This window comes from Aphelocoma coerulescens, chromosome 27 (assembly GCF_041296385.1).
Source record: "Aphelocoma coerulescens isolate FSJ_1873_10779 chromosome 27, UR_Acoe_1.0, whole genome shotgun sequence".
In the NCBI taxonomy this organism is placed as follows: Eukaryota; Metazoa; Chordata; class Aves; order Passeriformes; family Corvidae; genus Aphelocoma; species Aphelocoma coerulescens.
Window position 1 is genome coordinate 200884 of NC_091040.1, and position 12508 is coordinate 213391.

Below are 12508 nucleotides of genomic sequence, written 5' to 3' on the forward strand. Positions count from 1 at the left end.
ATGCAATCTGTTAATAATCAACCCTTACAACCTAGGGTTTGGGTTCATCTACCTGGAAGGAGAAAAAAAAAGGGAAAAAGAGGGGGAAAGGCTGTAAATGATCCAAATTCTATTTTTGTGATGAACTGCCCAACTTTAAAGTGTTGTGACTGCTTTCAGAGATGTAACCTAGATGGCTCCTGAGATGTGTGTTGCTTCAGATACTTCAGCAGCAGCAGTTCCTGCAGCATAGCACCTCTGGCTGCCCATCCGGATGGATCCCAGGGAATTTGAGGAGTTGTTTTGCCTCATCAAGCAGCAGTGCTTGCTTTCAACTGTCCTGTTGGGAAACAGTAACAGTAATTTTTGTGCTAATACTTTGGCTTTTTGAATATTTATAGTTTTCTGCCAGAGAGTAAATATGTACATAAGCAAACCAACCCTGATGGTTTTGAAACTGTCATTGATGGGCCTGTGAGGATCAGTGTAAAACCTTTCCTTCCACATCTGAGCAGGTGGGACAGATTTCTCATTGACTGAGTGACTGGCAGAGGAGTTTCCTCTTCTGGCGTATTATTTTTTGAAAAGAGCAGCCCACACTGATGTTCTTGAATCCCTGAATGGTTTGGGTTGGAAGGCACCTTAAAGATCATCCAGTCCCACCCCCTGACATGGGCAGGGACACCTTCTACTAGAACAGGTTGCTCCAAGCTCCATTCAGCCTGGCCTTGAACACTGCCAGGGAACATCTGCTTGGAGGCAGCCACAGCTTCTCTGGGCAACCTGTTAGGAAGTGTGTGTGCTGTCAGGCACAGTCCCAGCAAGTGCCCATGCTCTGCTCTAAAGGAGAGGAAATTTTTGTCATAAAAATGTAGCTGGAGGAGAGGGGAAAGAAAGTCAGTTATTTCAAAGTGCTGAGGCATTTTAGCAGTGCAGTCAATGAGTGATGCTTCCCTAGATCCATGCTGCAGCTCCCTCAATAAACCAAATAAATCCATAATTGTTCACCCTATGATAGTTCTGTTCCTACTCAGCATCTGTCAGGCTGGATTAACTGCGTGTTAGCACATGGTGGGTCCCAGCACTATGACAACCTGACCTGTCAGTGATAGCACCATCCCAGTTGTCTTTGGGCTCCTGCTTGTGATGCCCTTGATGTCTTTACACAAACTTCATCTTCCTTCTTAGTTCCCTGTTGAGTTCTTTAGGAGTTCTTCAGATGGGGTTTAATTTGAAGTTAGCTTTTGCCTTGTGTTTATGCCTCCCCTAAGTAGAAATACAGGGATGCTAAATGAGGCAGAAAGGAAGGAGATGATGGTTGCTGGAGGTCTTGGTCATGGTTGTGCTGATCAGTGACTAGAGTGACTAATCAGTCCTTCCTTTTTCCTTCTGTCTCAGATATTTATTCACAAATATTTTAGAATCTAGACGAAATGGTCAATTATTCTACTTCTTTTTTTTCCTACAGTGTTTTGGGATGCTGTTACTTTGTTTAAACTCTTTATGGAGGCAACCCCCTCAGTATTCATTTTACCATTATTGTTAGCTGTAACAATAGAAGGAGGGATGGTTGCATTTGTAGGAAACTGCTCCATTCTTTTATAAGCCTGGTTCCCATGTCCCAGTGCCTATGGATAGAAGTCCTTGAACTTCAGTGATGCTATGGAGAGCTGCCCATAAGTGAAAATATGCAGTGCTCTGAAAGCCACACCATGACTTGTGCTCTCTTACCAGTTGCTGTGACTTCTTCACCCTCCCCAGGACTGCAGAACAAGAACTTCTTTATTCTTATCCAGCATGACTGTTGTTCCCCTGGTGGAATTGGGTTCATTCGTCAGCACTCCCTCTGTCCCATTTGCTCTGTTCTTCAGGGCAGCACAGCTGCACTTGGACCCTGAAGAAAGGAGATAAATTTGCTCATAACCTCCTGTACCACAGTAGATTTTCTGCTTCATTAAGCAGAATTTTTTGATGTTTTATGTCACTAATTATTTGACTCCAAATTGCTTGAAAATAATTACCTTAAGTCCAAACATGACCATTTTGGCCAGCTGCCAGCTTGAAAGTACAGCTTTGCTTGGAAGCGCTGGTTGTACCAGCCTGGCTTCTAATTCCTCCAGTGCCCTGGACCTTACTGCAGGCTCCAAAATCCTTGTGTTTGGACTGAGACTGTAGCAGCCTTCCTCCCTGACTCCTGTGCTTGCTGTTTTTGTTTTCTCAAAGTCAAGTCCCCACTGGCTCTTCCATATGTTCCCATGAGGAGTCCCATCCCTGTGGGGAAGCCTTGTCACACCACATGTGGTCAGCACTTAGAGCAGGTCCCTGCTGCTGCTCTCCACTCCTGGCTGCTGGTAGAGTCTGCCTGGGGTAGCATTCCTGGGCCCCCTGCTCTATTCCCATCTATTCTTGGCATCCGTCTTGCCTGGCCAGAGGAGCTGTGGTGATGTGTGCAGTTACCTGCATGGCTGTCACCTCTGTCTGCCCCCTTCAGTAACTGCAGTGGTGTTTCTCCACCTAAATTTTATGGATGAAATTACAGCTCCTACTCTGTGTAACTTCAGGGCACTGTGAGGACAGTGCGGGTGATATTATTTGAGTGAGGTAAGATTTTCATTAATATAGTTTATGCTTTAGAGAAAAGAAATTCTAAATGGATCTCATCCACATGGACAGTAGAATCTTGCCTCTCCAGTCATTGAAGATACACAATGGTTGGTTCTGTTAGAAAATAGCCCCCAAAAGAATCAGAGAATAACAGACCGGGTTGGGCTGGAAGGGACCACTCCACCCCCTGCCAAGGGCAGGGAACCTTCCACTAGACCGGGTTGCTCTAAGCCCTGTCCAGCCTGGCTTGTTATTCTAAAAGCTGGCAACAGTAGATTGTTCCATCTCTGTACTAGTTACTACATCCAAACAGAACTTTTGAAATCTCATTCAGGTATGTAATGGTGGTAGGTTTGCAAGATTGTTGTCAGTGTTGTAAATGCAAAGACCATAATTTAGTCAGATTTGCTTTTAATAAATTTATCCTGGGCATGTGCTAATAGATCAGATCAGGTAAGGACAAGGCCTTTGTCCTGTCTTGTCTCCTGCTCAGCTACGAACCCATGACCTCCCACTTAACAGTGGTCAAAGGTGACAGTAAAGTGTCATTTGCCTTGCTAAAAGTTTGGCTCATTATAATGCTTGCTGTGTTTTGACCTGGCAAAGCTGCCTTGGAAGAAGGAAAGATGTTAAAATCCTCTTCTACAGACTCTTCTCCCCGAGATGAGGATGGAAATATTGTTATGCATGTATGTATATATTTCTGAAAGTCTCCTGCAACTTTATTTGTGCCCCTGTTAGTTCGCCAGAGTTGGCCTTACCACAAGGGAGCAGCTTTTGCAAAATTCTTGTCGGAGTTCTATCGCTTGATAGAAATAAATGATGTGAAAAATAAGAGGAAGAAATGTGAGAGGTTTTGAAGGAGAGTTGCTGAAATTAAAGAGATTTTTGGGTGGTTGTGATGCAACATGCTTTTGAAGGTTAGGACTTTTTTTTTGTTTTTTTCTTTCTCTCATGGAATTTTGTCCCATTTGTTGCTAAGAGACAGTAACTACTGATACTTAAGAGAACAAAAGATGTGTCTGGGAGTAGGAGGAGGGGGAAGGGTGCAGCTGGCTGCCCTCTTACCTGAGGAAGGGCAGAGATACTTCGAGAATTTGGCCTGGGGGGGAGGGGCTGGGCTCAGCTCCTGTCTCTCTCTCTCTCCCCCTCTCTCTCTCGCCATCAGAGGAGGGACAGCCGCTCTGCGGTCGCTGCCCGGAGGATTCGCTTCCACTACCGGGCTTTTGTCCTCCCACTGCTTCTCCTGCTGTGGGTGAGCCTTTGCTCATTAGAGGAAGTCTCAGTTGAACTGGGACCTTACTGACATCCGATCTGACTGGAAAGGACCCTCACCATGTATTCCGGTGGCTCAGAGGGCGTGTCTCCCCGGCTGCGTGAGGCAGCCTGCTACGGAGAAGCTTCGGCTGCCGCTGCCGCCCCCCCTGCTTTCTGCCTCTGCCTTGGGCTTTTTCGCTACACTCTAACCCAGCACCCTGTGTCCACCCGACCTCCGCGGGTCCTGCTAAAGCTGCGGAGTCTTTTGTTACATTTTGTTTGCGGCGCCAGGGGTGTGCCTGCCTCTGCCGTCCCAGCCGCCGCTCCGAGGTTGCTGCTGCGGCCCATTTCACTATCCAGCCCGCCCGCCATTACCGCGCGCGGGAGGCGGCCGAGCTCGCGCCACAGCGCCCCCTGCAGCCGCGGGAAAATCCCCGCAGGCGCCCTGCCCGGCTGGGAGCCAGCAGCGCCGCTGGCGGCCGCGGGCGGAACGGGAGCGGCCCGGTGTCCGCTTCTGCTCGCTGTTGTTTGTTTGCCGTGTTATACAGAGCAGTAAACAACTGTTACTCCTTTTCCCATCTCTTTGCCTGAAAGCCCCATAGTTTTGGAGTTATAATAATTCAGAGGGAAGGGGGTCACATTTTCTATTCCAAGGGAGGTTCCCGCCTTCCTTTGCAGACACCTGTCTTTCAAACCAAGACACATGCCTAATATTGCAAAATAAAAACAGACTTTAGCAAACAAATGGTATTTAAGGGAGTGTTTCTTCTTCTTTTTTTGATATTAAAAAAGTCTTCTGCATCGATAAGAGTGTAATACACCACCCTCAAACTTGTCTGGAATAAAAAGTCAGTTCAAAGACCTAAAAATAAATACAAACAACTTTATTTATAAGCCAAGACCTCTGATTGTTCAGTGTTGGATAAGGGGTTGGATGTCCAGAGCCGAAACACAGCCCCATATTCATGGTCAGGGAATAATTTTGAGCTAAAGTGCCAAAACTGTAAAGGAAGAAATAATTTAATCTCTGCTTTCCATCAGTAGGGAACTTACTGCTTCCGTGCTGGTGTCCTTGATGTGTTAAAGAGCTCAGGATCATTTTCAAGGATCGAAGTGTAATCCTGCTTCCAGGAGATATTCCACATGCCCAGGCTCATATTTATGATAACTGGCCTTTTTTTTATATATATGTTCAGTAACGAGTGCTCTCTCATTTCCCCCATTCTTTTTCCTTTGGTCCTTAATGGAGAGCTCAGTTCCAGGAAAATTCATGCCCAATGCGCATGCACAGAGGGTTTTAACTCCAGAATGTTAAACGCATTGAACCAGGTCTTATGATAGCAGTGAAGTTACATTTATTGCCTGCTCTGGCTCAGAAGGGTTTGGGATTAAAAATAACTGTCTTTCTGACCGTCCACTTGAAGGAATATTAAAGGACATCATCAGGAAAGGCGATGGAGAGGGAGCAGTGTTTATGTGTTGTGCTGAGGAGAACTACTTCTGTTTTAATTTCTTCTTAGAGGAAATGTCTGTGGAAGGGGTGCAAGAGGCGATGTAGTGGGATTAATGGTGAAAATTCTTGCAGTTTCTTACAGAAATTATTGGACGGAATGAGAGGCGCTGAGAGGAGCTGTAGGAGCACAGGTCAAATTGGAGGTGTCTTTAACATTTCCACAGTTCAGTGTGGGGTTTTGGCTGACGAGAGGGCCCTGATGTCAATATCTGGGGAGAATATATTTACTTTGCCACTCATCTGTGGTGGGATTGAATTTAGTCAGACTGTTTTCTGTTGCTGCCACAGAACTACTAAAACTTGATTCATAGAATTGTTCAGGTTGGAAAAGACCCTTAAGGTTATTAAGTCCAACCATTCCCCCAGCACCACCACCATGTTCACCACTAACTGTGTCCCCAACTGCCATATCCATAAGTTTTTTGAACACTTCCAGGGATGGGAACTCTATCACTGCCCTGGGCAGTTGCTGGACAACCTTTGCCATGAAGAAATTTTCCCTAATTTCCAATCTAAACCTTTCCTGGCACAACTTGAGGCCATGTCCTCTTATCCTGTCCCCGTTCCCTGGGAGCAGAGCCCAAACCCCACCCCCCCCCCCCCCCAGCTGCCCCCTCCTGTCAGGGACTTGTGCAGAGCCACAAGGTCCCCCCTGAGCCTCCTTTTCCCCAGGCTGAGCCCCTTTCCAGCTCCCTCAGCTGCTCCTGTGGCTCCAGATCCTTCCCCAGCTCTGTTCCCTTCCCTGGACATGCTCCAGCCCCTCAATGTCTTTCTCATAGGGAGGGGCCCAAAACTGACCCCAGGATTGGAGGTGCAGCAGTACAAAAATTGACGTTTATAGTGATGGATGTGGAGCAGCCTTCATCCCTCAGTGGTTAAATTTTTTAAAATCTCTTTTTGATGTAAACAAGAGTAATGAAAAAATCTTCCATTAATTCTGAGATTAGGGGGATATGCAGAAATGGTCAAGGACGTTTTCCAAATACAGCTCAAGTGTATCCAGAATAATTTAAAGCAGATGTACATAATAATGGGACAGATTCAGGTCACATGGAGGGAGGGAAGTTGTTAGATAAAACTCTGCAGTTATGTAATTGAAGATCAAAGTCCTAAATGGTATCATTTATTTCTGGCCTTCCATAGGTGCACGCTCTTTGCACATAACTATTCTCTTTTTTTTCCTATTGTTAATTTAAGAAATTTTGATTTAGTAAAGGCAAATCAGTCTCATATTCAGGCAAATTCAGGGATGGGTGCCACTAAGGGAACTGTTACCCAGTTCTTGTTAGACACCCACTGAAATAGATTTCAGATGTTTTGAAAGTAAAAGTATAGCCATTAAACCAAAAATATTCTCTAGAGTACAGATGCATTGTTAATGTCTCCCAGGGGTACTACCCTCCATCATTTATCTGGAATTAGATGATGGTGGCTATCAAACCAGTCACAGAACTGCCAAATAAATCATAAAGGAATTTCATTTGCTTGTAAGCAATTGTGGCTGAAATATGTGGCAGCTCTCATATAGGAATTGAAAGGAGGTAACAGAAACACTATGTGAAAATGACGATGTACAAAAACATTGTACATTTTGAATAGTTTCTTGAAAAGAGCAAACCTGATAACTCTGCCATAAAATGATAATTTGGTTTTCAAGGAATACTCTGAACATTTATGAGCACTTACTAACTCCATCCTGCTGCCTTTGGCGCCTAGAGAGGTGTTAGAGTTGACCCCTTCAGAAATCCAAAGGGTATTTGTAAGTAAGACATCTGAGAGAGCTGCCAGGCTCTGTAAAATTGCTCCTAAATGGCCTAAATCAGGTAAATTCCAGGGTGAATTGCAGAGATCTGCTGACGTATTTAAAGTGGGTTGAATTTTTTGAAGGGAGGAAGGATCAGAAGTATTAAATTGGTTGACAAGCTCAGGTTGTAATCTTTCTAATTTGCATTTTTGCAGTTCAGTCAAAGAAAAAAGTCGTTAACTTAAAGGAGGCAGAAGGAGATGGAAAGTGTGGCGGTGTTCACTGCTGGGATCTGCTAAACTTGTTTAAAATAAAGGGAAAAAGGTATCTGTGTGAGCCTTGGGTATCTCCACTCTTCCTGAAGTGTCTAAATAATTGAATGTTGGATTTAATTATTGTTACTAATGACTTAAGTGTAATGTTTGAAGTTTGCTCTTGCAGTATCAAACAGGTGAGGGGCTCTTGGGGAGGTTTGTGGCGGAGCTGCTCTGTGTCCTCCCATATTCTGGGAGCCCCACTGGCCCTCACTGGCTCCCACCCGTTGTCCTGGCTGATGGATGGATCGATCTCCTCTCCACATGCTCCCATGTCTGCCTCATCAGGCTTTCCACAGCCTGCCCTGCCTTAGACTGCACATGCTCTCCTTGGAGCACTGACCTCCTAGTGTTCCAGGCCCCTGATCTAATTAACCTTCTACCGGTCTCCCTGCCCACCCAGTCCTCTTGTGGCATCTATTCCAGTGTAATTTAATCCAGAAGCAGAACAAGCAATCAGGAAAGAATCATGGTGTGTTCCTCAAGGAGGAGGTAGAGGTGGGGAAATCACATATTCTGGTTTCTTTTACTTTCACAGATCATGGGATGGTTTAGGTTGGAAGGGACCTTAAAGCGCATCCAGTCCCACCCCTGCCATGGGATACCTTCCACTAGACCAGGTTGCTCCAAGCCACATGCAGCCTTGCCTGGGACACTTCCAGGGGTGGGGCAGCCCCAACAGAGCCCAAACACACCTTGTCTATAATCACCTTTAGCCAGAGATGAAACCACTTCCAGTGACATCGCCTTTGCACACACTGTTGCATTTACTGACCCCACACGAAAAATGCCTTTTCTAAACCTTACTAAAAATTATTTCCCAATAATTTAATATAAAAACTTTTCCCCGCTTGGAATTTGTTGTGGTTAATTGGAAGGCAAGTGCTCCAAACCTGAAGTCAGCAATTCAGGTACTGAAGTAAAAGATTTACGAGCTGTTTGCCACTGGTCCAAGGACTTTCATCGCAGATACAGCCTACAGAGCACAAACACATTGCAGTGAATTTCTTATTTCTAATAACATAAATAAAAATCCATGAACAGTTCCAAGACAGATTAGTCTCCAAAGCTGCAGCCTGGTTGGAAGCAGAGGTAATTTGTCCAAGGAGCACAGAGATTATTTATTATGTTTTTGTAAGAAAAATGTAAGCAACTAGCCTTACTTTTCACTGCAAAAGCAAAAGAAATCAAAAATAAGACATTCAGATTCTTTTGTAGTGAGCTGTACAGAAGTGAAACATATCTTCTAAAAAGTGAAAGATAATATTCAAACCATTACATGAAATTCACAATCAAATTTTAGGCAGTCAGTAATAGCTGTGCTTCTTTCTTTTAATCCTTAATCTTCAGAAAAGCCAGGTAACTGCAGGATTGTATGTCAGAAATAACTAAAAACTCTCAAAGAGATGTGAAACAGGCTGTCCTTTTAAAATAAAATACTCACTGTGTTCAGGTTATCTGGCATTTTTATCTACCAGAGCATTAAAATGCTGGGAACAGTAACTCGGAGCCTGTGGATGTAATGCTGCCACATGCACAGAGCGATCGGGAGTGGGACAAACGGCAGGAAAAGCCAGGAGGGTGAGAGTTTCCTATTCCCAGCACAGAGCCAGGAAAGGGAGGGAGTCACAATCCAGCCCCAGCCAGTGGACTCCTGTACCTGTGCCCAGCAATCCCTTAGGAGAAGTCCATCTTCATGATAATGAAATAGTTGAAAATCCAATATAAATGTGACTTAATTGCTCTGATGGCCTTGAAGGTCCCTTCCAACCCAAACCATCCTGGGTTTCCCCTCAGAGCCAGGCCAGTTACTGGGGATGCCAGACTGGATCACACTGTGGTGGCTCTGGTGTCCTTTCTGGTGCCATTTCACTGCAGAGGGGCTTGACATTAAACTCTCTTGCTGACAGCCAACCAAGGCTTGCTGGGGTCCACCAGTGGAGGGACAGGATGGGCTCTGCTTTGCTGGGCAACAAACTGAAGCACTTCACTATCCCAATTTCTATCATACCAACAAAAGAATTGCCTTTTTTTTTTCCTTTTCTTTTTTTGTTTTGTTTTTTGTTTTGTTTTGTTTTCTCCTATGGACAAATTTTTTCTCTTGTTTTGTGTTAGGAACTGAATTCAGCCTTTCCTGCCATGGTTAAGTTGGTGGGTAGTGACTTTACTAGGAACTTAGGATGTATTCAAGACTTGTCTACTCTAAAGCGCTTGGAAGACCTGGACAGGCAAATGTAGCTGACTTGGAGATGTGACTGTGTGCTGGGATACAGCATCTACCTGGCTGTGAAGTGCTGGGAGATAGTTACTGAGTGATTCCATGAGACATAAATGACAGGAATAGCCAAGTAAAGCTGTCAGCTGGCATGAAAACCTAAGTTATGTGGTTTGGTGGCCAAGAGGAAGCTGACAGAGACCTGGCTTGGTGGATGGCTACCGTCACCTTCCAGCACAGCAGCACACCAGCTCTCAAGAACCCTTTTCCTCCTGCAGTTTTGTGTGCAGTTTTAAGCTTTCTGCTGAACATAAAGGGACAAGTTACACCGCCCATAGAACTCTTTAAAATACTAGTGCACATGCAATGAGTTGGGGGGGGAGGTAATCTTATTTAAAATTCCTGGCACTAAGCATTTGGTTGCTGCTTTTAGTATTACTGAGTGTTGATGCAGAAGCACATGAGCTCATGTAGTAAGTGCAGCAGCTTCAGACCATCAACATGTTGGGATCTCTTTAATCCACTGATTGATTTTGGGTTTGCATGTACACAGATGGGCAGTGTGTTACAGGTTATTGATATGCCACTATTATTGGAGTTGACTGGGGTGTGTGTTAGAGCTGCTGTAGCTGGTTATAGCAGTGGTGTCAGAACAGTTAAAAATATCTCAGGCAAGTTCTGTTATCAATTCTGTGCTCAAATTTCCTGGTGAGACGGGAGTGTGCTGAAGTGAGTGTAAAATGTGGTTGCAGCACCAACTGGATAACACACATGGGAAGGGAGAAAAAACCAGTTACGCCCTTTCACTGAACTTAGGAAGAGAGTATTAGGTGTTACTGTCAGCCCTGAAAGGCAGCTTACAGCTTTTTTCCATAATACCCATTCACGGCACCTCAAAGCTGTCATGTCTGTTCTTTGACATTCAGTTAAATGACTCCACTTATTTTTTAAGACTTAAGGAGGGGATAATCCAGTACAATAGAGCTTTGCTTAAGTTCAAAGTTATCTTTACTTTGAAAGCCAGGTTATAATAAAATAATTGATAATTCTGCATGAAATGTGAAGGTCTCGCAGCTCCGCTGCTGTGGTTCAGCTGGTGATACCTTGTACCACAAGCAGCATCCCGCAGGGAATGAGCATGGAGTGACAAGACAAGTCAGAATAACCTTAAGATGAAGGACGTCAGAGTTAGATCAGATATGAGGAAGAAATTATTCCCTGAGAGGGTGGTTAGGCCCTGGCACAGGTTGCCCAGAGAAGCTGTGGTTGCCCCATCCCTGGCAGTGTTCAAGGACACCTTGGATGGGGCTTGGAGCAACCTGGGATAGTGGAAGGTGTCTCTGCACATGTCAGGGGGTGGTACTGGATGGGCTTTAGGTCCTTCCCATGCCAAACCTTTCCATGATTCTGTGAATTACAATCACAGACTGGTTTGGGCTGAAGGGACCTTGAAGATGTCGTGGTTCCAAACCCCTGCCATTAGGACTGTTATCAAAGCACATAATTATTATCTTTTGTCTCTTCAATGTACCTACACAGTGACCTGGGGTAAGCTTGTAGTTTTCTGTATTTTACAGGTGAAAGCCAGCTTTGTGCCTCTTGGAGATGTTTTAGGGGTAGGTTAAAAGAAGAGGGGGTTAAGGACAAGGTTAAACTCAACCTCCAAGGAGTGAATTGTAGTTGGGAGTTGTTCCCAGCACTAAGCCAAAGGAAACTGGCTGTGCCCAGTGCCCTACAGCTGCCTCACCTGGGCACTCCTAAATTGTCCCAGGTGGGCAGTGCAGAGGTAGATCCAGCTGTTCCTTTCTGCCCAGATGTGTAAGTCAGCATCATTTGAATATTATTAATATCATGGTTGTGAAGACAGGATGGGGAATGCACAATAAGCTATGGAGCCATATTCTGGGAATGGCTTTTACCAAAAAGGTCTACCTTTAAAAAGGTAGTCTACCTTTTTAAAGAAAAAAATAGCCTTGGAAATAAAAGTTTCTCTAGTTTTCATTTTACGTAAATGTCTCTGTTCTGGCTTGGTCTCCTAGAGCCAGTAAATGCCCACAGATTGACTGTGGGTGGTCAGCAGTTCGGCAAATTGGGCCATCCATCTAAATTTGTCTCTCTTAAATCTATCGGATTCACGTCAGCATTGGTTCAAGCAGTACAATAGGGATTCAATATCTTAGGCAGCTTATGTGGACCTACTGTATCATCCATTTTCATAACAGTGAAGCCACTGTGGAAGGACAGCTCCAGATGCTCAACTTCCAGAGCTGGTGGTGCTTTGGAACGCAGCTGTGGTTGCATGGGAGATGCTCCCAGGCTTTTAATTTGCAGTAGTGCAGATGAAACACCCAAAAATTGCTGTAAGCTTCTGTGAGCTGTACCCTATGAGGTTAAATGGGAATTTCTGGAAGCAACTGGCTTAAATTTCCAGAGGTTTTGTACCTATCCCAGATTCCATGATTTGTGGGTTTCAGTTACAGTTATCAAAGAGCACTATTTTATTTAAAGTAGCATCCTTTTACTGTAGCTGCAGGCTGAGAGCCAGAGGAGCCCAAACCAGGACAGAGCTGGGAAATGGAGATGGGCTCTTTTCCAGATTGTACATTATCAGATAAATAATTAACTATAGACTAATTGCAAATCCTAATTACTCTCCTACAACTGCACTAAGCACAGTATTACTTCAGTGTAACGTGGTAAGAACTTGACCTTCAGGCTTTAGCCCTGCTGCTGGTGTGAGCAGGAAGGAATTTGACTTTTGAAACCCAAATTACCTGTGTGATACTACAAGTCAGAAACCTCCACAGATTTTTGTTACAAAATTAAACGTATACAGAAATGCCAGTATACAGGCCTGGCCTTTTCCTGGTCTGCATTGCTAG

General features: G+C 44.6%; 1 protein-coding gene across 4 annotated transcripts in view; it reads left to right on the forward strand.

The window, feature by feature from the left end:
- TANC2 (tetratricopeptide repeat, ankyrin repeat and coiled-coil containing 2) overlaps window positions 1-12508 on the forward strand; it is a 196517-nt gene that overhangs the window by 93392 nt on the left and 90617 nt on the right. The gene's annotated exons all lie outside the window — the stretch shown is intronic.